The 27491-nt window shown below is 40.2% G+C and overlaps 1 long non-coding RNA gene across 2 annotated transcripts; it reads right to left on the bottom strand.

Annotated features, from left to right (window-relative positions):
* Positions 1–1162: 1162 nt before the first annotated feature.
* LOC142723839 (uncharacterized) lies at positions 1163–20189 on the bottom strand. 2 transcript variants are annotated; one of them, XR_012875705.1, is made up of 4 exons: positions 20076–20189; positions 11598–11710; positions 2525–2604; positions 1163–1640 (listed from the first exon to the last, which is right to left on the bottom strand). It is a non-coding gene; the product is annotated as an uncharacterized LOC142723839 (long non-coding RNA). The 2 variants fall into 2 exon arrangements; XR_012875706.1 differs by having other exon boundaries at positions 20072–20189.
* Between the last annotated feature and the right edge of the window lie 7302 nt (positions 20190–27491).

Genomic DNA, 27491 nt, shown 5'->3' on the forward strand with positions numbered 1-27491 from the left:
TTCGTTAAGCCCCCAGGCAGCCATAGCAAACTCTTTGCATCCCGACGCTCAACTTTTTTTTTTGTATGACGTAGTTGTATGAGACTGTTTTTTGCGGGACGAGTTGTACTTTATGTAGATACCATTTTTTGGTACAAATACATCATTTAATTTATCCAAATTTTTATTTTGGCGAAAATGCAGAAAAAAAGCAGTTCCGCTGCAGTTTTAATTATTTTTTTTTTTACACCATACACCGCTCATAAATAATGTTATACATTTGTTGTACAGGTTGTTACGGTCGTGGCAATACCAAATATGTCTATTATTTCATGTTTTGGGACTTCGTTACAAAAGTTTAGGTATTATAAAAAATGTGTGTTGGTGTATTTTTTTTACTTTTTATTTATTGATTGTTCATTCATTTTTATTTAGATTCATTTAACTTTTTTTTTAATCCCATAAAGGGATTTTTTATTTTGATTTTGTAACTAATGTACTGGCATAGATCTATATGCCAGTACATTAGCCTGTTACTGATTGTACACAGGTAGTTGTTAGGGCATATCTCAGTATGCCCTAACAGGAAATATGTTCATACAGCCCTGGGGTCCTTCAATGGACCCTGGGCTGTCTGCCCATACGAGTTGTGGGCTTTGATCGCGTCAGTTATTTTCTGTGACCCAATCAATGTGCAGTCCCCCCTCTTTGAACGCCGCGATCAGCTTTCATCGCGGCGTTAAAAGGGTTAACGGCGGAGAGAAGATGTTTCTCTCCTCTCCGCTGTCAGAGCGGGGCCGTGTCTGTATTACAGCCGTTGCCCCGCTCTCGATCGTGCGCACAGACGGCTGTCACACAGGACGAGTATGCTCGTCCTAATGTGCGAAGTGCTCGCCAGTTAAGCCTAGAAATTATAAAACAGCAAAAAAATTATTAAAAAAAACCTGCATTGTCTACGAAAAAATATATCAAAAACCGCATCGCTAGCCTGACAAATTAAAGTTATAGCCGTTTAACGAACACATACTAAAAATGGCTAAACGGTGTGTGATCCTGTCTGCTGGGCCCTGTATCTAAGCATACCACATCTATGGTTGTGTTCAGATAGCATCGGCATCCTAGGGTGCTTGAGGTAGGGTCCCAACCCGGATGTAGGTTAAGAATTGTAGTCGGCACGCCTTGCTTGTGTTTCAAAAATTATATTTATTTAGATTCTCAGAATAGATGCCAGAGGCTATATGTGCGGCGTCGACGTTTCGGTCGTAGGACCTTCGTCGGGCACTGGAAAAATATGTACATATAATTAAAGCATGACATGAGTTGAGAGATGTCACATAATTCACATCATAACATCACATAATATGTCATATATATATATATATATATATATATATATATATATCTATTAGATGTAGTATAGAATATATAACTGGGTCAATCTTAACATAGTTATTCCTTACAACAAGGCTATGAATGAAATTGACATGAAGATTAAAAACAATGGGAGGAAACAGTTGTAGATATCCCAGGTACATACACCACACCAGGGGGAGCGCCAGATGACTGCAGGGAGATAGCTGATGTTCTAGGTACTCGTATATATTCAGGTACGTATAATTTCATGAGTATATAGGGTAGGTAGAATACCATACGTCGATGATCTAAGTCACTAGTTAAGGCATAAATGAGGCTATACCAGGGTGGTAGACAAGAGCTTATTGTAGTGGATTGGCAATAGTAAAAGTAATGGGTGCATATGTCTTTAAGGAGCCCATGATCGTAATCATGGGTACCGTCATTGAACGTCTCACCAGGAGGTGACCCCTTTCAAAGACCATTACGGAGGTACATTTTATAAATCATACACAACGTGGACTTTAAACCATCACAGAAACAGGTTCAAGGCATGCAGTTTAGGTATCACAAACAGACAAGGACTAGCTGTACAGGCAAAGTTATATAAGCAAAGTTATATACGTCCCAAGAAAGGGGGAGTTTTTATACAGTGGAGGGAAAGCACCTCCATACACTCTGATGATAAGTTCCTTACCTGAGCCGTACTGGGGACTGGAACGATATAGAATGTGTAGTAGCGCTGCTAAGAATCGTGCTTGGCGGCTTACCGCTCTTCATGGGCACTGATACTCCCTGGTCACTTCCTGGTTATGAGTGCTGTGAGCGGGGGGCGTGTCTAGTTGGGTGGAACGCATCGGACAAGATGGCCGTGCGTTTCACCATGCGCATGCCCAGTGTGGATGGATGTCTGAAATGGGGGGAGAGAGAGATCGCTACATCCTAGTTGGGCACCCTGGAGATCTCAAAAGCCATGTCGTGGACTAGATAGTAAAGGCACTATTAGGTGGGGGTCTTCTTAGACATAACTGACTCGAATTTACGAGGTATTCGGCAGAGTAATGTTAAATTGTACTCTGGCGCCAGCTTGTGTATCTGTCTGGTAGTACAGTTTTAGACAGATAGTGCAATTTTCGGTATTGGGTAGATGATGAACTGGTTGGCTCTAGTACAAACTATTGTAAAAGGATACCGTGTCAATAGAGATGATGCGTAGGTAGTTGGAATGAGGATCCCTTCTAGTACAAGCAGGCTCAAAGGGAATCATCGAGTCTGGGATAAAACAGATGCACGTTGCGTTAATGTCAATTATAGAATAACTGTATAATACATTTATACATGGACAATAAGATATATACATAGAATCAGAAAGGGTGACACGTTGAGATGGACAAGTCGAGTTACAGTTGAGATAGAACATCTTAACTAGCTAATAGGTGGTGGAACGTCAGGTTTTCTAACACTGTTTATAGGAAGCTGCTGATCTCGTACTCCCTATTCAGACCCCTTGGTTCTAGTGTCTGGAGTTTGTGTATCCAGTATGCCTCTGCGTTTCAGTAGATTGATCCTGTCGCCCCCTCTTTTATGTGCTGGAACATGTTCAATGACTTGGAACATGAGTTGGGAAATATTGTGTTTATGATGGGCAAAGTGTGCAGGGATGGGAAGTAATAATTTGCCGCATCTAATATTGGACTTGTGTTGGCTGATTCTGTCTTTGATCCGTTGCGTGGTCTCACCTACGTAGGCTAATCCACAGGGACATTTGATCATGTAGACCACGTAGTTGGTGTTACAGTCAAAGTATTCTTTAATAGGAATGCTCTGACCGGATGATGGATGGTGAATTTTATCCCCTTTAATAATATGGGAACATTGGAGACAGCTTCTGCAGCAGAAGGTACCCCTCTTTGGTGTGCTCAGGAATGTCTGACTAGATATTTTACGGGATGATCCAATATCTGCTCTAACAATTTTGTCTTTTAGATTTTTAGTTTTTTTCAAACAGGGTAAGGAGGTGTATTTAAATTCAGTAATTTGTGGATAGGCTTCTTGTAGTAGGGACCAATACTTCCTGATGACGTGATGGATCTTATATGTACATGGATGATAGACATGTACGAAAGGGATGCGTTTAGGTTTGGCCCCGGTGTGGGGAACACTCGGTCTTTGGGCTGACTCTAGGACTCTACTGGGATAGCCTCTATCTAAAAAAATTTTAGTCATGGTCTCAGTTCTCTTTTTCAACAGTGATGGGTTGTCTACAATCCGGTTTACCCGTGTGTACTGTGATCTCGGTAGAGAATTTCTGGTTGCCAGAGGATGGCAGCTGGAGTAGTGCAAGAGGCCATTATTGTCTGTCTCCTTGGTGTAAAGATCACTGCTGAGCTTGCCATGTGCATCCTTTATGATGGTTGTGTCGAGGAAATTGATTCTGTACATGTCATGGCTCAGAGTAAATTGTAACTCTGGCCAGACGCTGTTCAGATATGTCGTGAAATTGAGAAGGCTAGTGGTTGTGCCTTCCCAGATGCAAAAGATGTCATCTATATACCTTTTCCACACTATGGCGTGTTGTCTGAAGAGATTATTAGGATAAATGTAATGTTCTTCCAGATGGGCCATGTAGCAATTGGCGTATGGGGGGGGGGGCAACATTAGAGCCCATTGCCATGCCTAGTAACTGTATGTAAAATTGGTCCTCGAAGAGGAAGAAGTTGTCAGTACAAGATTGAGCAGGTCGTCACAGAGGTTTGTGACGTCCGGATGTGTATTCGTGTTAGTTAGTATTTCGTGTACTGCTCTTGTGCCCTTCGTGTGTTCGATCGATGTATATAGGCTGCAGACATCTAATGTTACCAGAATGGTCTCCGTGGATACTTTATCTAGTCTTCTGATATGTGTAAGAAAATCTGTAGTGTCTAGCAGATAAGATTTAGTTTTCCTGACCAGAGGTGTAAGTATTTTTTCTAAAAATTTGGAGATAGGTGAAAAGATAGAATCAGTGGATGCAACTATTGGCCGGCCTGGGGGTTTATCAAGTCTTTTGTGGATTTTAGGTAGAACATAGAAGACAGGTGTGATGGGATGTCTATTAGTCAGAAATCACAGGGGCTGGCGATGGTACCCATGGCAACCCGACGCCAGACAATGGCTTCCGGGCTGCCATGTAATGAAACCTGTGAAGACCAGCCTCTGCTAGTCCTCCTAGGCTTCCTGTCAGTGACTGTTACGTCACAATGACAGTTGGAATGCATTACACTACGTTTGTAGTGTAATGTATTCCAGCAGCGATCAGAGCTGCAAGTTTAAGTGTCCCCTAGTGGGACAAGTGAAAAAAGAAAAAGAAAAAAAGAAAAATATTTTTTTTAAAAAGTGTAAAAATAAAAGTTGAGGGATATAAACAAGAACTGCTTTTTTTCCTATAATAAGTCTTTTATTAAAGAAAAACGAACACGTAAAAAAAAAGTACACATATTTAGTATCACCGCGTTCGTAACGACCCCAACTATAAAACTATAATATTATTTTTCCCGCACGGTGAACACCGCAAAAAAAATAAACGAAAACCAATGCCAGAATCACTTTTTTGGTCACCGCCCCTCGCAAAATATACAATAAAAAGTAATCAAAAAGTCGCATGTACGCCAAAATAGTACAGATACAAGCTACAACCCGTCCCGCAAAAAAAAGCCCTTAAACAGCTTTAACTGAAAAATAAAAAAAACTTATGGCTCTCCGAATACGGTGACAATTTTTTTTTTATTATTTTCTAATTAAGTTATTTTATTGCGCAAAGGCTGCAAAACATAAAAAAAACGATATACATATGGTATCGCTGTAATCGTACCGACCCGCAGAATAAAATATAATGGTCATTTATAGCCCAGGGTGAACACTGTAAAAAATAAATAAAAATCATTGTCAGAATTGATGGTTTTTGGTCACCTGGCTTGCCGAAAAATGGAATAAAAAGTGAAAAAGAAAAAATGGCATGTACCCCAAAATGGTACCAATGAAATCTACAGATTGTCCCGCAAAGAATAAGCCCTCACACGGCTCGGGTGCTGAAAAAATAAAAAAAAGTTCTGGCTCCCAAAATATGGCGATGCAAAATGTGCAGTGTTCCAAAAGCGAATAAGATCAGGCGCCATATATAAGTGACACAAAAGCCACATATCTGTGGATTATTTATTTACCGCATTATTATACCCTCTTATTATGCCCCTTATGTACTCTGCCCAGCCTACATATGCCCCCACATTATAAACTGAAATATCAGCAAGGCGCCAGAGCTACTACCAAGCAAAATCTGCGCTCCAAAAGCCAAATGGCATCCCTCCCTTCCGAGCCCTACAGCGTGCCCAAACAGCCGTTTACGTCCACAGATATGGCATAGCTATACCCGGGAGAAAGCGGTTAAAATTTTATGAGGTATTTGTGGCACAAACTGGGCACAACATATAGTGCACTAAAATTGCACATCAGTGGAAAATTTAAATTTTCACTCTGCACCATCCGCTGTGCATTAAACCCTTCGCGCACCATGACTTAATAGCATGTCGTGGTGTGGGGGGTGATGTATGGATCATCCCACGCACTGAGCCCGCGCCATACACTGCGGGTGTCAGCTGTGTATTACAGCTGATACTCGGGACTAACGGACTGAAACAGCGAACACGCTGTTACAGGATCATGTAAAAATGACAATATACTGCAATACATTAGTATTGCAGTGTATTCTACCAGTGATCTAACGATTGCTGGTTCAAGTCTGCTAGGGGGACTAATAAAATGTGTAAAAACAAAATTAAATAGTTATTAGTCGAAAAAATTAAATAAATATTTAAAGTCCAAAAAGAAACCTTTCAAATTTTTTCTCTAAATTAATGTAAAAAAAATACACAAAATTGGTATCGCTGCGTCCGTAAAAGTCCAAGCTATTACAATATACCATTATTTAACTCGCACGGTGAACGCCGTGAAAAATAAAGAATTTTAAACGGCAAAATCAGTTTTTTGGTCACCTTCGCTCTACCAAAAAAACGTAATAAAAAGTGCTCAAAAAGTCTTATGTACCAAAAAATTGTACCAATAAAAACTACAGCTCGTCCTGCAAAAAATAAGCCATCACACCACTATTGACTGAAAACTCAAAAAAGTTGTGGCTCTCGGAAAGCAGGGAAGAAAAACGAAAAAGAAAAAGCAAAACATGGATCAGTTCGGAAAGGGTTAATTACTTTCGAATGAAAAAACATTTATGACCACACGTGGGATACAGCCATACTCGGGAGAAATTGCTTTACAAATTTTCACGGCCTAATTCTAATAAATTCTGCAAAAGACGTGGGGCCTAAATGCTCACTATACCCCTAGATAGATTCCTTAAGTGGTGTAGTTAGTTTCTCTGTTTTGGTCTCAGTGGCTTTGCAAATTCGACATGGCACCCAAAAACTATTTCAGCTAAACTTGAGCTCCAAAAGTCAAATAGCGCTCCTTCTCTTCTAAGCCCCGGTGTGGGTCCAAACAGCAGTTTATTACCACATATGGGGTATTTACGTAATCAGGAGAAATTGCTTTACAAATGTGTGCTTTTTCTCCTTTATTCCTTGTAAAAATTAAAAATGTCTAAGTTCTTACAGAAAAAAAGAAGATTTTTATCTTTACAGACTAATTCCAATGAATTCAGCAAAACAACTGTGGTGGCAAAATGCTAACTTTACCCCTAGAAAAATTCCTTGAGGGGTGTAGTTTCCAAAATGGGGTCACTATTGGGGGGTTTCCACGGTTTTCATCCCTCCAGTGAATTGCAAACGCGACACGGCACTGAAAACTATTCCAGCAAAATCAGAAATCCAAATGGTGCTCCTTCTCTTCGGAGGCCTGCTGTGGGTCCAAACAGCAGTTTATTACCACATATGGGGTATTGCTATAAATCGGAAGAAATTGCTTTACATATGTTGGTGGTGTTTTTTCTACTTTATTCCTTGCAAAAATTAAAAATGTCTACGTTTTTTCACAAAAAAAAGCAGATTTTCATCTTCACATACTAATTCAAATACATTTTGCAAAAAAACTGTGGGTTCAAAATCCTAACTATACCCATAGATAAATTCCTTGAGGGGTATAGTTTCCAAAATGGGGTCACTTGGGGGGTTTCCACTGTTTTGGCACCACAAGACCTCTTCAAACCTAACATGGTGCCTAAAATATATTCTAAAAAAAAGGAGGCCCCAAAATCCACTAGGTGCTCCTTTGCTTCTGAAGCCTGTGTTTCAGTCCATTACCGCACTAGGGCCACATGTGGGATATTTCTAAAAACTGCAGAATCTGGGCAATAAATATTGAGTTGCATTTCTTGGGTAAAACCTTCTGTGGTACAGAAAAAATGTATTAGAAATTTGTAAATGTCACCTTTACTTTGCTTTAATTCCTGTGAAACACCTAGTTTACTTTTCACCTTTTCTGGTTGGTGGTAGACTGCTGTTTAAAGAGGCTCTGTCACCAGATTTTGGAACCCCTATCTGCTATTGCAGCAGATAGGCGCTGCAATGTAGATTACAGTAACGTTTTTATTTATAAAAAACGAGCATTTTTGGCCAAGTTATGACCATTTTTGTATTTATGCAAATGAGGCTTGCAAAAGTCCAAGTGGGCGTGTTTAAAAGTAAAAGTCCAAGTGGGCGTGTATTATGTGCGTACATCGGGGCGTTTTTAATACTTTTACTAGCTGGGCGTTCTGGTAAGTATCATCCACTTCTCTTCAGAACGCCCAGCTTCTGCCAGATCACGCCGTGACGTCACTCACAGGTCCTGCATCGACTTACATCGACTTACCTGCTAACGCCGATGCTGCTGCAGAATCAACTGAAGCCTCTGGTGCCGATGGGTCCTCGCTCGTCTGACACGATGCAGGACCTGTGAGTGACGTCACAGCGTGATCTGGCAGAAGCTGAGCGTTCTGAAGAGAAGTGGATGATACTTATCAGAACGCCCAGCTAGTAAAAGTATTAAAAACGCCCCGATGTACGCACATAATACATGCCCAATTGGACTTACTTTTGAACACACCCACTTGGACTTTTGCAAGCCTCATTTGCATAACTACAAAAATGGTCATAACTTGGCCAAAAATGCTCGTTTTTTAAAAATAAAAACGTTACTGTAATCTACATTGCAGTGCCTATCTGCTGCAATAGCAGATAGGGGTTGCAAAATCTGGTGACAGAGCCTCTTTAAACAGCAGTCTACCACCAACCAGAAAAGGTGAAAAGTAAACTACTTTGAGTAGAACATAAGTCGTCCTACTATTAACCCCTTTAGGACACAGCCTGTTTTGGCCTTGTGGACACAGATGATTTTTTCAAATCTGACATGTGTCACTTTGTGGTAATAACTCCGGAATGCTTTTACCTATCCAAGCAATTCTGAGATTGTTTTCTCGTGACATATTGTACTTTATGTTCGTGAAAAAATGTGGTTGATAAATTCAATATTTATTTTTGAAAAACTTCAAATTTTAGCAACAATGTGTACGAATTATCATTTTAAATTTAAATCTATTTGCTTGTGAAACAGATAGTAATACCACACAAAATAGTTACTAGTTAACAGCCCCCATATGTCTACTTTATGTTTGCATCATTTTTTTTCACGTACTTTTATTTTTCTAGGACGTTACGAGGCTTAGAACTTAAGCAGCAATTTATCATATTTTCAATAAAATTTCAAAAGGCTATTTTTTCAGGGACCAGTTCAGTTCTGAAGCGGCTTTGTGGGCCTTAAATATTAGAAAGTCCCCATAAATCCCCCCATTTTGAAAACTGCACCCCGCAAGGTATTCAAAACCACATTCAGAAAGTATTTTAACCCTTTAGGTGTTTCACAGGAATTAAGGCAAAGTAGAGGTGAAATTTACAAATTTCATCTTTTTTGCCGAAATTCATTTGTAATAAAAAAAAATCTGTAACACAGGTTTTACCAGAGAAACGCAACTCAATATTTATTGCCCAGATTCTGCAGATTTTAGAAATATCTAACATGTGGCCCTAGTGTCCTAATGGACTGAAACACAGGCCGCAGAAGCAAAGGAGCACCTAGTGGATTTTGGGGCCTCCTTTTTTTAGGAATATATTTTAGGCACCATGTCAGGTTTGAGGAGGTCTTGTGGTACCAAAACAGTCGAAACCCCCAAAAAGTGACCCCATTTTGGAAACTACACCCCTCAAGGCATTTTTCTAGGGGTATAGTTTGCATTTTGACCCCAGTTTTTTTGCAGAATTTAGTGGAATTAGTTTGTGAAGATGAAAATCACCTATTTTTCTGTGGAAACATGGAATTTTTTCATTTTTACAAGGAATAAAGGAGAAAAAGCACCCCAAAATTTGTAAAGCAATTTCTCCCGATTACGGCAATACCCCATATGTGGTCGTAAACTGATGTTTGGACCCACAGCAGGGCTCAGAAGGGAGGGAGCGCCTTTTGGATTTTGGAGCGCAGATTTTGCTGGATTGGTTTTCAGTGCCATGTCGGGTATGCAACGCCCCGGAGGGACCAAAACAGTGGAAACCCCCCAAAAGTGACCCCATTTTGGAATCTACACCCCTCAAGGAATTTTTCTAGGGGTATAGTGAGAATTTTGGCCCCTCAGGATCTTTTTTAGAGCTAAGTGAACAAAAAACAGCGATTTTTGGCGCTTTAAATTCTTTATTACAGCGTTCACCGTGCGCAATAAATTACGTTTCAATTTATTCTGCCAGCCGGTACGATTACGCCGGTACCATATGTGTATAGTTTTTTTTAAGTTTTGCAGCGTTTGCACAATAAAATTACCTTTCTATAAAATTATTTATTTTCTGGGACACGCTATTCTGAGCCGTAACTTTATTTTTTCGTCAAAAAAGCTGTGGGAGGTCTTGTTTTTTGCGGGACGGGTTGTAGTTTTTATTGGTACCATTTTGGGGTAAATGCGACTTTTTGATCACTTTTTATTCTATATCTTGGGAGGGGTGGTGACCAAAAAATAGCGATGCTAACAGTTTTCCGTTTATTTTGTTTGCGGCGCTCACCGTGCGAAAAATTAACATTATAGTTTCATAGATTGGGTCGTTACGAACGCGGCGATACCAAATGTGTACTTTTTAACGTTTTCATTTATTCCCTATAATAAATGACTTATTATAGGAAAACAAAACCTTTTATTTTTACACTTTTATAAAACATTTTTATTTACTTTTTTTTACTTTTTACACTTTCTTTTTTTGACCTGCAGCTCTGATCGCTGCTAGAATACATCACACTACCTAGGTAGTGTAACGTATTCCAACTGTCAGTGTGACGTCACAGTCACTCTGACAGTTGCTCTACGAGGATCAGCAGAGGCTGATCCTCATAGGCTGACACATGGCAGACCTGGGGGCCGTTGTCTGGCCCCCGGGTGCCATCACAAGCATCAGAAGCCCCCACGATTGCATGGGGGCTGCTGATGCGCTACAAACCCGCTACATGCGGAGATCGCAATCGAGCCCCGCATGTAACGGGTTAATTGCCGAAATCAGCGGCGATGAGCCGCTGATCAGCAACACTGGAGAGTGTCAGCTGTCTCCAAGTTCCCGATGCATCGGGAACGACACAGTGACTTCCTGTCACTCTGACAGGAAGCCTATCAGGACCAGCCGAAGGTTGGTCCTGATTGGCTTCCGTCCATGGCAGACCCGGAAGCCATTGTTTGGCTTCCGTTTGCCTAACTATCGGCAGACCCCGCGATTTCGGACGGGGGTCTGCCGATATGTTAGAAACACCTAAAATTCGGCGATTGCACCCGATCTCCGAATTTAAGGGGTTAATGCGCCGAAATCAGCAGCAAAAGACCGCTGGCCGGCAAGAGGGGAGTGTCAGCTGTCGGCGACAGCTGACCTCCCGGTTCCCGGAGCACACTGTCGCCGACAGTGTGCACCGGGATTAACTCAGTAACTGTACGTCCTCGTGCGGGAAGTATCCTCCCGCGAGGACGGACAGTAACGTCCTGGTGCGGATAGGGGTTAATAAAACCCAAAGATTAAGAAAACAAACAAAATCACCAATGCCGACAATCCCTTCCCCCAATAACACTAAGATTTGATTCATAACGGGGGGATTATGAATCAATATTTTTTTAGTTTTAACAGAGAGAAGGGAGTTATTGAGACCAGCGAAGGTTTGCCATTTTGTGCCTCTTGTGTTGGGTACAATGTAAAGTGGGAAAATAATGAAAAAGTTACACATACCATCTTATGTTGGCTTCCTGCCCTGTCTTGTTGAATGACTAGCACATGGATGGCAAAGTTGGGTGGTTGTTGGTTACTTCGGAGGTCCACAGTAGATAGAAACAACTTCATGCCTACAAGAAAGAAAAACACTAAGGCTTCACACGAGCGGGTGCCTTTCGCGCACGCAAAAAACGCGGTTTTGGCTGGTGATGCATCCCTGACGATCAAGCCAGCCGACAAAGGGGGAGCCTTGGTCGTCATGGATACATCGCTATATCTTGAGGAAATTAGTAGTCAAGTCGACGATACTAATGTTTATGCCAAAGTGTCTGGGGATCCCAAGTTTAGAATCCAGCACAAGATTACTTGTATTCTTCATTGATAAAGATTTATTTGATTTTCTTGTTGTCACACATCCAGTTACCCCTGTGATATACTGCCTCCCCAAGATACATAAATGTTTACATAGACCGCCGGGACGCCCTATTGTGTCTGGGAGGGACTCCATTTTTAATCCTATAGCAGTATTTCTTGATAAAACAGATTTTGCCATTTCTGCAACATCTTATATTCAAGACACCACAGATTTTCTGGTCAAATTAACACAAGTAACTTTGACTGGAGACATCATTTTAGCGTCTTTTGACGTTTGCAGTCTCTATACGTCCATCAATCACGATAGAGGACTTAATGTAGTGAGGGAAGCCTTGGACACGTCTGAATACTCTGAAGCTGGTACATTATTCCTCATGGATCTGTTGGAATTAATACTTAGAGAATTATTTTCTGTTCGTTGATTCCTTCTACATTTAAAAAAGAGGAACAGCCATAGGCTCGAATGTGGCTCCCACTTACGCCAACATGTTCATGGCGGCCCTTGAAGAGCGTCACGTCTATGTGTCCCACCACTTCAGGCATGTACTGAGGTGGTGGCGATACATAGATGATGTGTTTGTTATTTGGACCGGCACTGGGTCACAGCTAGAGGAATTTTTTGAGATCCTCAACTCTATTGATGAGGACATTAAATTCACAATGGAGTTCTTTACCACACATTTGAATTTTTTGGATACTATGGTATATAGGGTTGATTATAAACTAGTCACTGATCTATATCATAAAACCACAGATCGCAACAGTTTGTTGCGATTTGATAGTCAGCACCCCCGACGGATGATAGAATCTTTACCTTTCAGTCAGATGTTGAGGGTCAAACGTATTGTGACAGAACCCCAACATCTTACATCACGTTTGGATGACATGGGTGAGAAATTCGCCCAACGTAAATATCCCCGAACACTCCTACGCAAACAGAGAGATAGGGTTGAATCTGTCGCTAGGGATCAGTTATTGACATCACAAAGTAAAAATACACCAAACAGAGTAGCATTTGTCTCAACTTTTTGTGACATTAGCTATAGGATCTCTAATATTATACGTAAGGAATGGCATATCCTCAGTAATTTATCGGGTGAGGTTCCCGAATTTAGCAATCCCCCTGATGGCTTTTAGGCGTCAAAAAAATCTTAGGGATCAACTGGTACACGCAGATGTGGGGTCTTTGCAATTGAGTCGCCAATTAACTTTGGCCCCCAAAAAATTGGGATGCTTCCCATGTTTGAATTGCGTGAATTGCAACATCATGGTGAAGGGCAATAGATTTAGACACCCGACGAATGGGAAAACATTCCATATTAAAAAATTTTTAACTTGTGCATCAACATTCGTTGTATATGTACTACAGTGTCCATGTAAATTGCTATACGTGGGTGAAACCACACAGGAATGCCGCTTGCGTATTAATAAGCATAGATCCACTATTAAAACCAACAAACTAGATCTTCCAGTCCCAGCACACTTTTCTTCAGCGGGACACAGGGTCAGCGCTCAGATTTTGGATCGTTGACCATGTGCCCCTACATAGGAGGGGCGGCGATAGAATTGCTAAATTAAAACGTAAAGAACTGGAGTGGATTCATAGATTAGATTGTTTACATCCAAGGGGGTTGAATGTTGATTTTAAAGTTGGGGTGGTTCTCAACTAAATGGGTACAGTGATTGTGTTTTCTCTCTGTTGTGCCATGCATGGTCTTTCACTGTCGTCTACTACTATATATGTATCTGTGAACACATTCAATATGACGACATTGTCATTGCAATATAAAATAATAAATTTTGTTTTTATTAATATATCCATAAATTTTCTAAATTTTTGTCATTTTTTTTTTCAGATTCAGACATTGGGCTGGATTCTTTCCTCTGGGTTTTGGAGTCCTTATAGAACTGTTTTCATCATCTATATGCGGCCATTCACATCTGGTCAACTTGGTCCGTTTTTTTGCTTCAACAAAGGGGGCAGTATAATATGACATTTTTTGACATCTTTCCAGGGATAGCTACTACGGTAGTGGGCTTATAGTATATTTAGGGGAGTATCTACATGTGTACACACATTGTGACATTATTACATTGTTTATTTCATATTTTGAGGCGTTATGCCTCTAATACTTATACATTTAGATGGATACATATTTATTGCATATATATATAATAACATAATACAGTATAAGCACTTATTTTATACAATGGGTGTTGCTGCTGATTAACTCCCCTATTCTAATATCTTTGGACTATTTATCCGGATGTATACCTATTAAATATATGTAACTAACAATATATGGCCATATTATTAATCCCATAGTAAATGTTTATTGCTGATAAAATCCTCTGTTTGAAACATTTTCGGACCTGTTCCATTCTAGTTACGTTCCTGGACGTGATACGTTCTTCCAGGTTGTAAAATGGCCGCCGCGAACTGGAATTCATACTGCGCATGCGCGAAATTAAGATAGTAAATTCTGGCCAAGATGGCTGCCGTGCTATCGAATGCGCATGAATAGCCACCCGCGATCTCGCGGGATCTCGCTATGCATTGCAAGCAGTAATGATAGTCTCATTACACAGGTGTGCAATACATTTGTACACATACTGGACAGCGGAGAGCTAGAGGAACGAGCACTTTTTTCGGATTTCTGCTATTGACAACTTTGAATGTTTTTATTACATACATCTGGGCGAGTCATTATGTCATTAACACTTTAATGTACCTAGGACTGTCTTTTTTCTGTACCAGTCCCTTATTTATCACTTTGTATATTCACATGTACACTGGCATTCATATTTATCTTTAATATTGTATTTTGTTTTTGTATCATCAATTTTATATTGGATTTTGTCTTAATCACTGTTTAATTTCAATTGGGCTTTGCAAGCCTTTATATACTTATGACTTGATGTGTGTTTTTATGCTTGAAAAAAGTCCAGTTCGACTGAAACGTCGCATGGGTGAATAAATAGCTCTTGCTCTTTTTTGGAAGTGCTGCCTCTGTCCATTCTTTGTCTGCTTGACTGCGCAAAAGGCACTTGACAGCTCCGTGTGGCAGCATCATATGATGCGCCGCTGCGTGGTTTTCACGCAGCCGCCATCATTATGACACTCCATTTGGATGTTTGTAAACAGAAAAGCACGTGGTGCTTGTCTGTTTTTATTCATCCTTTTGACAGAAGTTGCGCAAATCATGCTCAAGTAGCTACTATCTATCCTGCCGCAACTAGGGATGGGTGGACATTTTCACCATGTAGTTGTATGGTGAACACCTTATTACTATGGTTTATTATAGTCATGATTTAGAATTCTAAAGCCATTATGTATGCTATTAACCTAGAAATGCTAATGAGATTACACGGTATGCTATAAACCGCCAAAGGGCATTATGGAATGGAAAATAGGATGTAAATACCTGAAAGGAAGAGCCAAAGCCAGGAACATTATTCTAGCTGGTCAAAAGGCCTAAGGCAGGAAACGGTAATCCCAGTCAAGGCCAGAAACATTTATGGGGATTAGGATTAGCCTTTCTACAGAAAGCATGTAGTTGGAGGCTTATGGGACAAGGACATTGGTTATGACAAAGTCATTCAGATTTATTAACCCCTTAACGACCGCCCACCGTCTTTTGACGTCAGGCGGTGCATGTACTCCGTCTACAACGAAGCCTTTTGGCGTCGCTGTAGTAGAGGGGGTTTAGTGGAACTCTGGTGGAGTCTGCACTAAAAACCGGCTTTAAGTAACAGATCCGGTTCTTAGTGCAGCCATCAGGACCTGCCGATTTCGTCGTAACAGCATGTGACCGCTGTGACAGCCAATCGCAGCGGTCACATGCTGTTACTGTGTACAGAGCCGCCGGGAGTGTCTAAATGACAGCTCCTACTCTAAGAATGAGCTGTTGCTACCAGCTCTGTTCTTAGAGCAGTGATCAGGAGCCAATAGTATTGGCTCCTGATCTTTTGTGATCACTATGAGATCCAATCCTACAGTAAAATAAAAGTAAAAACATGTATCCGCTTCTCCTCACTCTGTTCTAGCTGTGGAGAGAAACAGATACAAGTATGTCAGTGTCCCCACACAAAATCACTTGTTCCTCACACACACTGACAAAAATGTGGGGTTTTTTTTAACCTATTTTATAATATAAGTATATTTACTGTATATATTAAGAATCGTACTATAAACGACTTTGTTTTTAGGGTACGCTGTTAGACGGCGTAGGGTGCTGTTCTGGGCTTGGATTTATGGTTTGTGTTAGGCGTAGGGTTTAGGTTTGAAAAAAAAACGTAAAAAATAAATAAATAAAACGTTTAATTCCTTTAGTGTTCTTAATTGATAAAAAAATGTAAACCGCTAGTTCCATTTATTATTTGCGGTTTAGACTATCATTATGGCTGCCAGAAGATACAGCGTTGAGGAAGCCTATCAGATGCTATGCTCAGATACGGATTCTGCATCTGAAGTTGAGCTTTTACGTGAAAGCGACAGTGAAAGTGTCGCTTCAAGGGATTCTACGGATATGAGACCCAGTAGCAGTGATATGGGAGACGGTGCAGTTGCCACAACGTCCGTTCAAAGTGCAGCCCCTGAAATTGCGCAACCCCACCAAACCGATTTAGTGTGGGAACCCACAAGTTTAATTCTCCCACCATAAATGACTTTATTGCTACTCCTGCCATAAGTACCAATATCAGTAATTTTTCACCACTAAATTATTTTAATATTTTTATTACGGACCAAGTTTTGGAACATTTTGTGCAGGAAACAAATTTGTATGCCAGGCAGTACATTGCAAATAAGCCTTCGTCACCTCATGCCAGGTTGTGGAATCCCACAAATGCAAAGGAAATAAAAAAATTCTGGGCCTCACCCTTAACATGGGAATTATAAAAAAAACCCTCTATTAGTTCATATTGGGCATCAAGCCCTAATCAAGCCACCCCCATTTTTTCTGGCATTATGTCACGCAGCAGGTATGAAATACTTATGCGATTTCTCTACTTTAGTGACAACCTACAGGCACCCCCTTCCAGCGACAGAAGTCGTGACCGGCTGTATAAATCAAGGCCTTTGCTAAATTTTCTTAATTCCTCCTTTTCAGGAGCATATACCCCTGAACAAAATGTAGCAGTGGATGAATCGCTAATGAATTTCAAAGGGCGTCTCTCATTCCGCCAATTCATACCCTCAAAAAGTGCAAAATACGGGGTAAAGATCTACAAGTTATGTGAAAGCACTACAGTCTACACATGTGCATTTAAGATCTACAAGGGTAAAGACAGTGAATTTAATCCACCAAGGTGCCCTCCAAATATTGGTACCACTGGTAAGATTGTGTGGGATTTAATTGGCCCTTTCCTACACAAGGGGTATCATGTATACACTGACAGTTTTTATACCAGTGTGCCATTGTTTAGCGCCCTTCATTGTGCCAACACCGGAGCCTGTGTCACAATACGCAGGAATCGCAAAGGTTTCCCACGTCAACTTGTGGATAAAAAACTACGAAAGGGGGAGTCATGCACTTTTCAAATTGAGAAGATGCTGGCTTTAAAATTTAGTGACCGCAAGGACGTTTACATGATCAGCACTATCCATACAAGTGCAACAGCAACTGATAGAGAACGCCTCTGCAGATAGACAAAAGCCTGTGTGTGTCATCGGCTATAACAAATTCATAGGTGGGGTAGATTTGTGCGACCAGATGTTACAACCTTATCTGGTTAAAATGAAAACCAGAACATGGTATAAGAAAGTGGCAATATACCTCATCCAGGTAGCGATGCACAACGCATTTGTCCTGTACAAAAAATCAGCGGGCAGGGCGACATTCTTTGAATTTCAGGAGAAAGTGATTGAAGATCTCCTATTTCAATCTGCAGACCAGAGAGTAGTCCATGAGTCAGAGGATGTACGCCGACTCAAGATATTATTCGTCCGCTTGTCCTTCCAACCCTGGTCTATGCATAAGTCCCTGTTTTGAAATCTATCATACCGTTGCACATTACTAATTTCCTTTTGTGAGATGTAAAAGTTAAAATGCAGGATTTATTTAGGATTTGATTTTTCTGTACACCTCTTATAGAAATATACTTTTCTAGATTGAGTCATTTTGGGATATAACCCAGTTATAGAAAGTGGAATAAGGCCCTGAAATTCATTCAAGATAAAATTGTGCCCTGAAAGCTCTTTATTTCCTTTTCCGTTATGACTATGTCCTGCCATAAATAGCTGTTACTGACTGGGGATACGGCATCATTTTTTCTTTTTATTCTGAGGATTTCTAATAAGCGAGCTGTTCCTTATCAATACACTATGGGCTTTATTAGTTTTGTTCTGGTTTTTGGTGGACCTCTTACACCCGACAATACTTCTTGAAATAGCGACATTAATTTGGGGAGTAGTGGTCCTTTACTGTATCTATACATACGGTGTGGGACACTGCCCCTTTATATATTCTATAGGTGATTGGTTGTTTTGTGCACATGGCGGTTCCTACCTTGCCGGGCAGGGGCTTATTATGGTGTACCGCGTCACTTGGCACATTCGTCCCTTATATAGGGATTGATGGAGCTAAAGAGACGTTGTATGACCAGTTACTTTGAATAATAAAGTCATTACAGCCCTACAAATTTTCTTTCATCCTGTGAACATGCTCTAGTTTTCCACATAGCTGGATACATTCTTCCTCCTTTTTTTTTTTATATATTGCCTTTTTCCGCCAACAGTTTAATACATTTTCCCACTAACTTACTATATATCAGAGCGGGTTGATATACATAATGTCTATGGACTGACATGATTTCAGGACAGCTGCTTTCTTAGCACGACAGTCATATGGTGTAGAAACTGTTAGGGACATATATTTCTCAATCTAGAAAAGTAGAATCATCCCATTTTCAAGCAAAATGTGTGCCCTGAAAGCCTCCGGGTGCTCCCTTCCTTTTGGGTCCTGCCGTGTGTCCAGGAAACACATTAGGGCCACAATGGGGATATTTTTGAACACAGGAGAAACAGGGTGATACATTTTCTGGTGCATTTCCTTATTCTCATGTCCTCTGTACAAGAAATCTGACCTTAAAATGACTCATTTGTGAAAGAAAGTGAAATAAAATTTTCTTTACACCTGCTTTGCATTAATTCCTGCAAAAACTGTGGGGTCAAAATACTTAGTACACACCTAGATGAATACCTTAAGGGGTCTAGTTTTCAAAATGGGGTCATTTATGGGGAGTTTCTATCGTTCTGGTAGTTCAAAACCTCTCCAAATGTACAGTAGGGCCTAAAACAGTTTCAAGCAAAATATGAGACCTGAATGCCTCCGGTTGCTCCCTTCTTTCTGGCACTGCCGTGTGTCCAGGCAACGCATTAGGGTCACAATGTGGGCATTTTTGAAAACAGAAGAAACAGGGTGATGGATTTTGGGGTGTGTTTCTTCATTCTCATGGTCGCTTTACAAAAAAAATAAAAATCTGTCTTCAAAGTGATACTTTTATGAAAAGTGAATTATATTTTTTTACGCCTGCTTGGCATGAATTCTTCCAAAAAAACTGAGGGGCAAAATACTTACAACACCCCTTAATAAATACCTTAAGGGGTGTAGTTTTCAAAATGGTTTCACTTGTGGGTGTTTCGACCATTCTGACACCTATGAGCCTCTGAAAACCTGGCTTGGTGCAGGAAAACAATCTACTTCAAAATGTATAAAATCATTACTAAATTTGTAAGTCTTCTAAAAAAATTTTTTTCAAAAGTGCTGCCAAAATAGAGTAAAGAGATGGAAATATATATTTAATAAAAAAAATTGTACAGTATGTATGTACATATGTGACATATTGCAGTTAAAAATAGGGAAAAATTATATTTACAAAATTTCTTAAATTTTTCTATTTTTTAATTAATTTCCGCAAATCGTATCAGTCTACTTATACCACTAAAATAAAGTACATGTGACGAAAAAACAATGTCAGAATTACTTGGATATTCAAAACTTTCGCAGAGTTATTCTCTGATCAAGTCAGACATACCAGATTTAACAAATCTGGCTTGGTCATTAAGGTCTTTTCAGGCCCGGTCATTAAGGGGTTAAAGGAACTAAACTATGTACCTACTATCTGACAGCAACTCTGGCTAGCGACGACATGGTAGAAGCTGGCACGGAGATCTGGTTGTTTCACATTTCTCTAGGAATTGGTGTCCAGTGTCAGGAGGCAGCAATAAATCTTGAGGCTAAAAGAGAAAACAAGAGACGTAAGCTTCTAAGAACACTCCAAGAAAACCATTTAGCATCATGGATAGTGCTGCTTACTAGGGGACAGAGCACAACGGGTTCATAGAAAATTAAAATGATTATGCCCCACTCTCTCAGGCAAAGTTTTTTTGTTTTTATTTTAAAGAGGCTCTGTCACCACATTATGTGGCCTATCTTCTACATAACGTGATCGGCGCTGTAATGTAGATTACAGCAGTGTTTTTTATTTAGAGATTTTCACGTTATGACCTATTTTAGCTTTATGCTAATGACTTTCTTAATGCCCAATGCGTTGTGGAGAGAAGTGTATGACGCTGACCAATCAGCATTATACACTTCTCTCCATTCATTTACAGCAAGATTACGCTTGCTGTGCTGTAAGTCCCACACAAACGTTAGCGAAGTGTCGGGATTGTGAATAGACATCGCGTCCTGGCTGGTAGCAATGTCTATTCACTCTCAAGACACTTCGGTAACGTTAATGTGTGTGTATGTGGCTGCACATAGTGAACAACGCAGGATCACTATGTGCAGAGTAAATGAATGGAGAGAAGTGTATGACACTGATTGGTCAGCGTCATGCACTCCTCTGTACAACGCCCACTTGGTCAAAAGTATAAACACACCCAATTGGGCATTAAGGAACTCATTAGCATAAAGCTAAAATAGGTCATAACTTGGTCAAAATAGATGGTTTTTCTAAATAAAAAAAAAACTGCTATAATCTACATTACAGCGCCAATCACATTATGTCGAAGATAGGCCACTTATAATGTGGTGACCGAGCCTCTTTAAGGGGGAAATAATTACTGATAAGTTTTATGTGGAAAGCCTTTGCAAGCTGCTGCACACAATTGTACAGGCCAGTCTTCAATTACAAATTCAGTTGAAAGATATACTATAACTTCAGATTTGTCAGACTATGGAGGCTAGAATGAAAGAGCCGACTCTAGTGCCCTTTGCGTTTTGACCTTCGAGAGAAGTGATGACAGGTTAGACTAATCCAGCAGCTGGCAACCCGCGCCTCTAGCGGTTGAGAAACTACAACTGCCAGCACGCACCGACAGCTGCAAATGACTGCTGTAATGCAATTCTCTGGTCTGTCATCCCCTCTCCATGGTCAGAGTGAAGCTGTCCCTTGGTTCCAGTCCACTTCTTACATATTAGTAATCTAGCAACTGAGGAGAACTGCGGATCCACGTTTTCCTACTGTCCTCTCATGGTAACTAATTCCATGTTTATAAGGTGCAATGGAGTCAGATTTGTTTTTGAGCTAGTGGTATAATGGCAAAATATGGCCACTGATGGAGGGGCGTGTGACCAGACCCGTAAATAAGAAGCCTCCATTGAATAATGCTGTGCACGGCACTTGATAGTTTCCTTTATGGTGCACAATGTTATTCAATGGATGCTGCTGATGGAAAAATGTGGTCACATACCCCTCCAGACAGGGCCGTAATTGGAGTTGGTGCTGCTATTGGCACTTTTAGGGCTGACACCCCCGAAAACGCAGCTTTAACGGCAAAAAAAAAAAATCGCACCGTGTGTTAATTGTTGTGGATTTTACCTGCCAGATGAATTCAATAGGGGAAAACCTGCGACAGAAAACCAGCGATCCCGCAGCATAAATGGACATGCTGCGGATTGAAAAAACGCTCCGCAGATCAAATGACCTGTTTTTCAGTGGGGTTTTTTATGCAGCGTGTGGAGATTTGTTCAAATATCATCCATTCTAAGCTACTGTATTACACTGCGGATTTTTTGCAATGAAATCCATTGCGTAAAATCTGCAGAGTTTACGCTACGACATACCCTTGAAGAAAAGCTCAGTGCTAGCCCATTAACAATCCCTCCCCTGCCCCCTCCCTCACATGAACACTGGGGCCATTTCCCCTATACTTTAGAAAAATAAAAATCACTCCTGAAGCAGCCCCCCTCGAACTGGAGCAAAAAAAACTGACCGTTACCTCAGTACATCGTCCTACTTTAAAAGTAGGCCAATGAACAGACGTAACCTGGGTCCATGTGATGTAAACTAACCAATGATCACGTAGAGCTGTCACTGCTTAATTTCAACAGACCCAGGATGGCAAGTATAATTGTTTTGCTTATTTAGTTATTAGTATTACTAATGTGTTTTCTTCTTTTTTTTGTGTTATTTTACAGGTTCGGTTGTTGGAATACGTCAGATTCGAGGACTACTTCGATGACGGCACTTTTATTTTCACTGAAATGGTTATGTGGGGCGCTTTTATTTCAATAAAATGTTTTTTCTGTGTAGGTGTTTTTTATAACTATTACTACTGACTTAGTAATGACGGCTGTCTGACTGACAGCGGGGCTTAGTGTTAGCTGGTGAAGAGGCTAGCATTACCCTCTCCATTATGACCCCGATACCCACTGACACCAGGGGTGCCAGAAAGAGCAGGGTACGATCTAGTACCCGACCATCTTAAGTGATGGTTGGTAACTGGGGCGGCTGCAGGCTGGTATTACCCTGGGAAAGCCCAAAAACAAGGGTCCTTCCCATCCTGATAATGCTAGGCTGCAGCGGCTTTATAATATCTAGCTCGTTATGAAGAATAATTAATAAAGCAATTATTTATTGGAAGAAAAAAAAAACAGATGTGGGGGTCCCCACCTTTTTTTTCATATCCAGCCAGACAAAACCACAATCTTGCATTAGCAGGGTGGGAAAGCCCATTGTTTTTGGGCATTCCCAGCCTGCGGCCGCCCCAGTACCCGACCATCACTTCAGATGGTCAGGTACTGGATCGTACCTGGCTCTTCCCAGTATCCCTGGTGGCGGTGGGTACCGGGGCAATAATGGGCGAGAGAGTGTTAGCCTCTGCACCGGCTAACACTAAGCCCCGCCTTAGTAATGGAGGCCATCTATCAGACTGCCACCATCACTAAGGCAGTGGTAATAGTAAAAAAAAAAAAATATAATATATATATTTTATTGAACTAAAAGGCCACACAACACTAGTTAAATTTATTGAAAATAAAAATGCTGTCATCTAAAATCCTTGAATCTGACGTAGTCCAACAACCTGTAAAAAACAAAATACACAAAAAAAACATTAGTAACATTAACTTCCCGCTTTAGCCACTTTGGACTTTCCTGACACAGCCTCATTTTTCAAATCGGACATGTTTCACTTTATGTGGTAACGTCGGAATGTTTAAACCTATCCAAGCGATTGAGATTGTTTTCTCGTGACACATTGGACTTTATGTTACTGCCAAAATTTGCTCGATATGTTCAGTATTTAATTGTCAAAAACACCAAAATTTAGCGAAAAATTGCAAAAGTAGCATTTTTCGCAACATTAATGTATCTGCTTGTAAAACAGTCAGTTATAACACAAAATTGTTGCCAACTAAAATCCCCCATATGTCTACTTTAGATTGGCATCGTTTTTTGAACATCCTTTTTTCTAGGACGTTACAAGGCTTAAAACTTTAGCAGCAATTTCACATTTTCAAGAAAATGTCAAAAGGCTATTTTTACAGGGGCCAGTTCTGTTGTGAAGCAGCTTTGAGGGCATTATATATTAGAAACCCCAAAAAAGTCACCCCATTTTAAAAACTTCAGCCCTCAAAGTATTCAAAACAGCATTTAGAAAATTTCTTAACCCTTTAGACTTTTCACAGGAATTAAAGCAAAGTAGAAGTGATATTTATACATTTCATATTTTTTTTCAGTAATTAATTTTTAATCCAATTTTCTTTATAACAAAGTCTTAGAGAAATGCAACTCAATATTTATTGCCCAGGTTCTGCAGTTTTAGGAAATATCCCACATGTGGCTGTAGCGTGCTACTGGACTGAAGCACCGGCCACAGAAGCAAAGGAGCACCTAGAGGATTTTGGGGCGTTCTTTTTATTACAATATATTTTAAGCACCATGTCAGGTTTGAAGGGCTCTTGCGGTGCCAAAACAGTGGAAATCCCCCATTTAGGAAACTACACACCTCAAGGAAATTATCTAGGGGTAAAGTGAGCATTTTGACCGCACAGGTTTTTTACAGAAATTATTGGAAGTTTTTAAAGAAAATGTAGGTTTAGCGATTTTTTTTCTAATTTCCACAAGGAATAAAAGAGAAAAGGCACCAACAAATTTGTAAAGCAATTTCTCCTGAGTAAAACAATACCCCACATGTGGTAAACGGCTTTTTGGACACGGCAGGGCTTAGAATGGAAAGAGCGCTATTTGGCTTTTGGAGTTCACATTTAGCAGGAATGGTTTGCGGAGGCCATGTCACATTTGCAAAGCCCCTGAGGGGACAAAACAATGAAAACGCCCAAAAAGTGACTCCATTTAGGAAACCACACCGCTTGAGTAATTCTTCTAGGGGTGTAGTAAGCATTTTGACCACATAGATGTTTCATAGAATTTATTCGAATTGGGCAGTGAAAATAAAAACAATCCTTTTTCTTCAATAAGACGTAGCTTTAGCGCAAAATTTCTCATTTTCTCAACAAATAAAGGAAAAGAAGAACCCAACATTTGTAAAGCAATTTCTCCCAAGTACAGCAATACCCCATATGTGGTCATAAACTGCTGTTTGGACACACGGCAGGGCTCAGAAGGGAAGGAGCACCATTTGGAGTGCAGATTTTGCTGGATTGCTTGCTGGGCGCCTGTGGGACCAAAACAGTGGAAACCCCCCCCCCCCCCAGAAGTGACCCCATTTTGGAAACTACACCCCTCAATGCATTTACCTAGTGGTGTAGTAAGCATGTTAAAGAGGCTCTGTCACCAGATTATAAATGCTCTATCTCCTACATAATGTGATCGTAATGATCGTTTTTCAAAATAAAAACCACTGCTGTTATCTACATTACAGCGTCGATCAGATTATGTAGGAGACAGGGCACTTATAATCTGGTGACAGAGCCTCTTTAACCCTGCAGGTGTTTTGTAGAAATTAGTGTGCACTCGATGTTGCAGAGTGAAAATGGTATTTTTTTGCATAGATATGCCAATGTGGTGCCCAGCTTGTGCCACCATCATAAGACAGGTCTCTATTATGCCGCGTTTCCCGGTTTTAGAGACACCCTACATTTGACAGGGCTCAAGAGTGAAAGCGTACCATGTAAAATTGAGGCCTAATTTGGCGATTTACAAAGTATTGGTTCACAATTGCCGAGGCTCTGATGTGAAATAATAAAAGAAACCCCTGAAAATGACCCCATTTGGAAACTACACCCCTCAAGGCATTTATTAAGGGGTGTAGTGAGCATTATCACCCCACCGGTCTTTTGCATAAATGAATGCGCTGCGGATGGAGCAAATCAAAAATTTATATTTTTCCCTAGATATGACATTTCAGTGGCAAATATGTCATACTCAGATTATGCCACTGGAGACACCCCAAAAATTGTTAGAAGGGTTCTCCCGGGTATGACGATGCTATATATGTGGAAGTAAACTGCTGTTTGGGCACGGGCACACTGTAGGGTTCAGAGCAGAGGGAGCGCCATTTGGCTTTTGGAGAGCGGATTTTGCTTGGTAGTTGATTTGTTTGATTATTAATGGTGTTTCCATTTATAATGTGGGGCATATGTGAGCTGGGCAGAGTACATCAGGGGCATAGTCAGGTGGTATAATGTGGTAAAAAACAATAAAATAATCCATAGATGTGTGTTACGCTGTGAAGCAATCCTTTCTGCACAGGCCAGTGTCGCACTGATATATGGTGTCCTTTCTTATGCCCCTTTTAGTCCACACTCCGCACCTTTGCAGTTTGGGGAATTTTGCTGGGAAAGTTGTCCTGGTATAATACGGGCACCGTCGCTTCCAGCGGATATGTGTGGGGCCTCCCCTTCCTGGTTCCCTAATTTTAGGTCCTTGATAAATCGCCTCTTGAAACAGAAGAAATGTGTCCCTCGGGCTGCACAACTGCATATTTTTTATTTCCTGACTTATTGGAGCCATAACTAATTTTATTTTTTCCATAGACGTAGTGGTAGGAGGGCTGTTTTTTTGCGAGACGAGCTGTAGTTATTAGTACCATTTTGGGGTACCCCTTTTATCCTATTTTTTGGGAGGCCAGGTAAACAAAATAACGCAATTCTGGCATAGTTTTTTTAGGGTTTTTTTTATACAGCGTTCACAACGCTTTATAAATTACATGTTATCTTTATTCTGCAGGTCAGTACGATTCCGGCGATACCTAACTTATAGAACTTTTTTATGTTTTACAACTTTTTGCACAATAAAATTACTTTTGTAAAAAGAATGTATTTTTTCTGTCGCCAAATTGTGAGAACCATAACTTTTTAATTCTTTTGTCGACGGAGCTGTATGAGGGCTTGTTTTTTTGCGAGACAAGCTATAGTTTTTATAGGTACCATTTTTGGATACGTGCGACTTTTTTATTCCAATATTTGTAGGGCCAAGTGACCAAAAAACAGAAAATCTGGTATAATTTTTTACTTTTTTTTACGCTGTTCACCGCGTGCAATAAATATAATATTTTGATACCTCAGGTCGTTATTTGTCGCAGCGATACCAAATACGTATGGTTTCTTATTTTTCTTCAATAATAAACGACTTGATAAGAGAAAAAGGGCGATTGTGTTTTATTTTATTACTTGAAACTTCTATTGATTTCAAACTTTTATTTTTTTTCACTTTTTTTTACACTTTTTCAAGTCCCAATTGGGGACTTGAAGGTCCAACTGTCTGATGTTCTTATTTCTAACACATTGCACTACCTACGTAGTGCAATGTATTCGATATAAAATGATCGTTTTTTACCGCTCAGACGGTTGTAGATGACAATTTTGAAATATAGGTTATTACAACATTATGTGTTTATCTTACAATATTATCACATGTGGGTAAAATACCCTTTTTCTTTTCTTTTTTGGTTAGAAGGTGGCTACAAAAAAGAAAAAATTGATGGATGTAATTAGAGCTGTGATTTAAAGAAAACATTTTAATTCAAAGTCCAAGTTTAATCCCAAAGGGCATAATGTTTTTAATTGATAGATCCATGTTGTAATAACCTATATTTCAAAATTGTCATTTGTAGAAGGTGGATCATTGTGATTTATATAACCGAGCATTGTTATTCATATAGGTGGAAGGAATGTGGGGATCATCATGGAAAATGCATCGTATTGGTTGTACTTCTATGTATGTTTATTGTATATGTCTTGGAGAGATTGAACCTTATTCACACAGCTTTTAGTTAAGTAGCATAGACGAGTCATGCAATTAGATCTCATTATGCTGCAGCGCAGTTTCACAACAAATAATGAG

The sequence above is a fragment of the Rhinoderma darwinii genome, unplaced genomic scaffold (assembly GCF_050947455.1).
Source record: "Rhinoderma darwinii isolate aRhiDar2 unplaced genomic scaffold, aRhiDar2.hap1 Scaffold_556, whole genome shotgun sequence".
NCBI classification, from domain to species: Eukaryota; Metazoa; Chordata; class Amphibia; order Anura; family Rhinodermatidae; genus Rhinoderma; species Rhinoderma darwinii.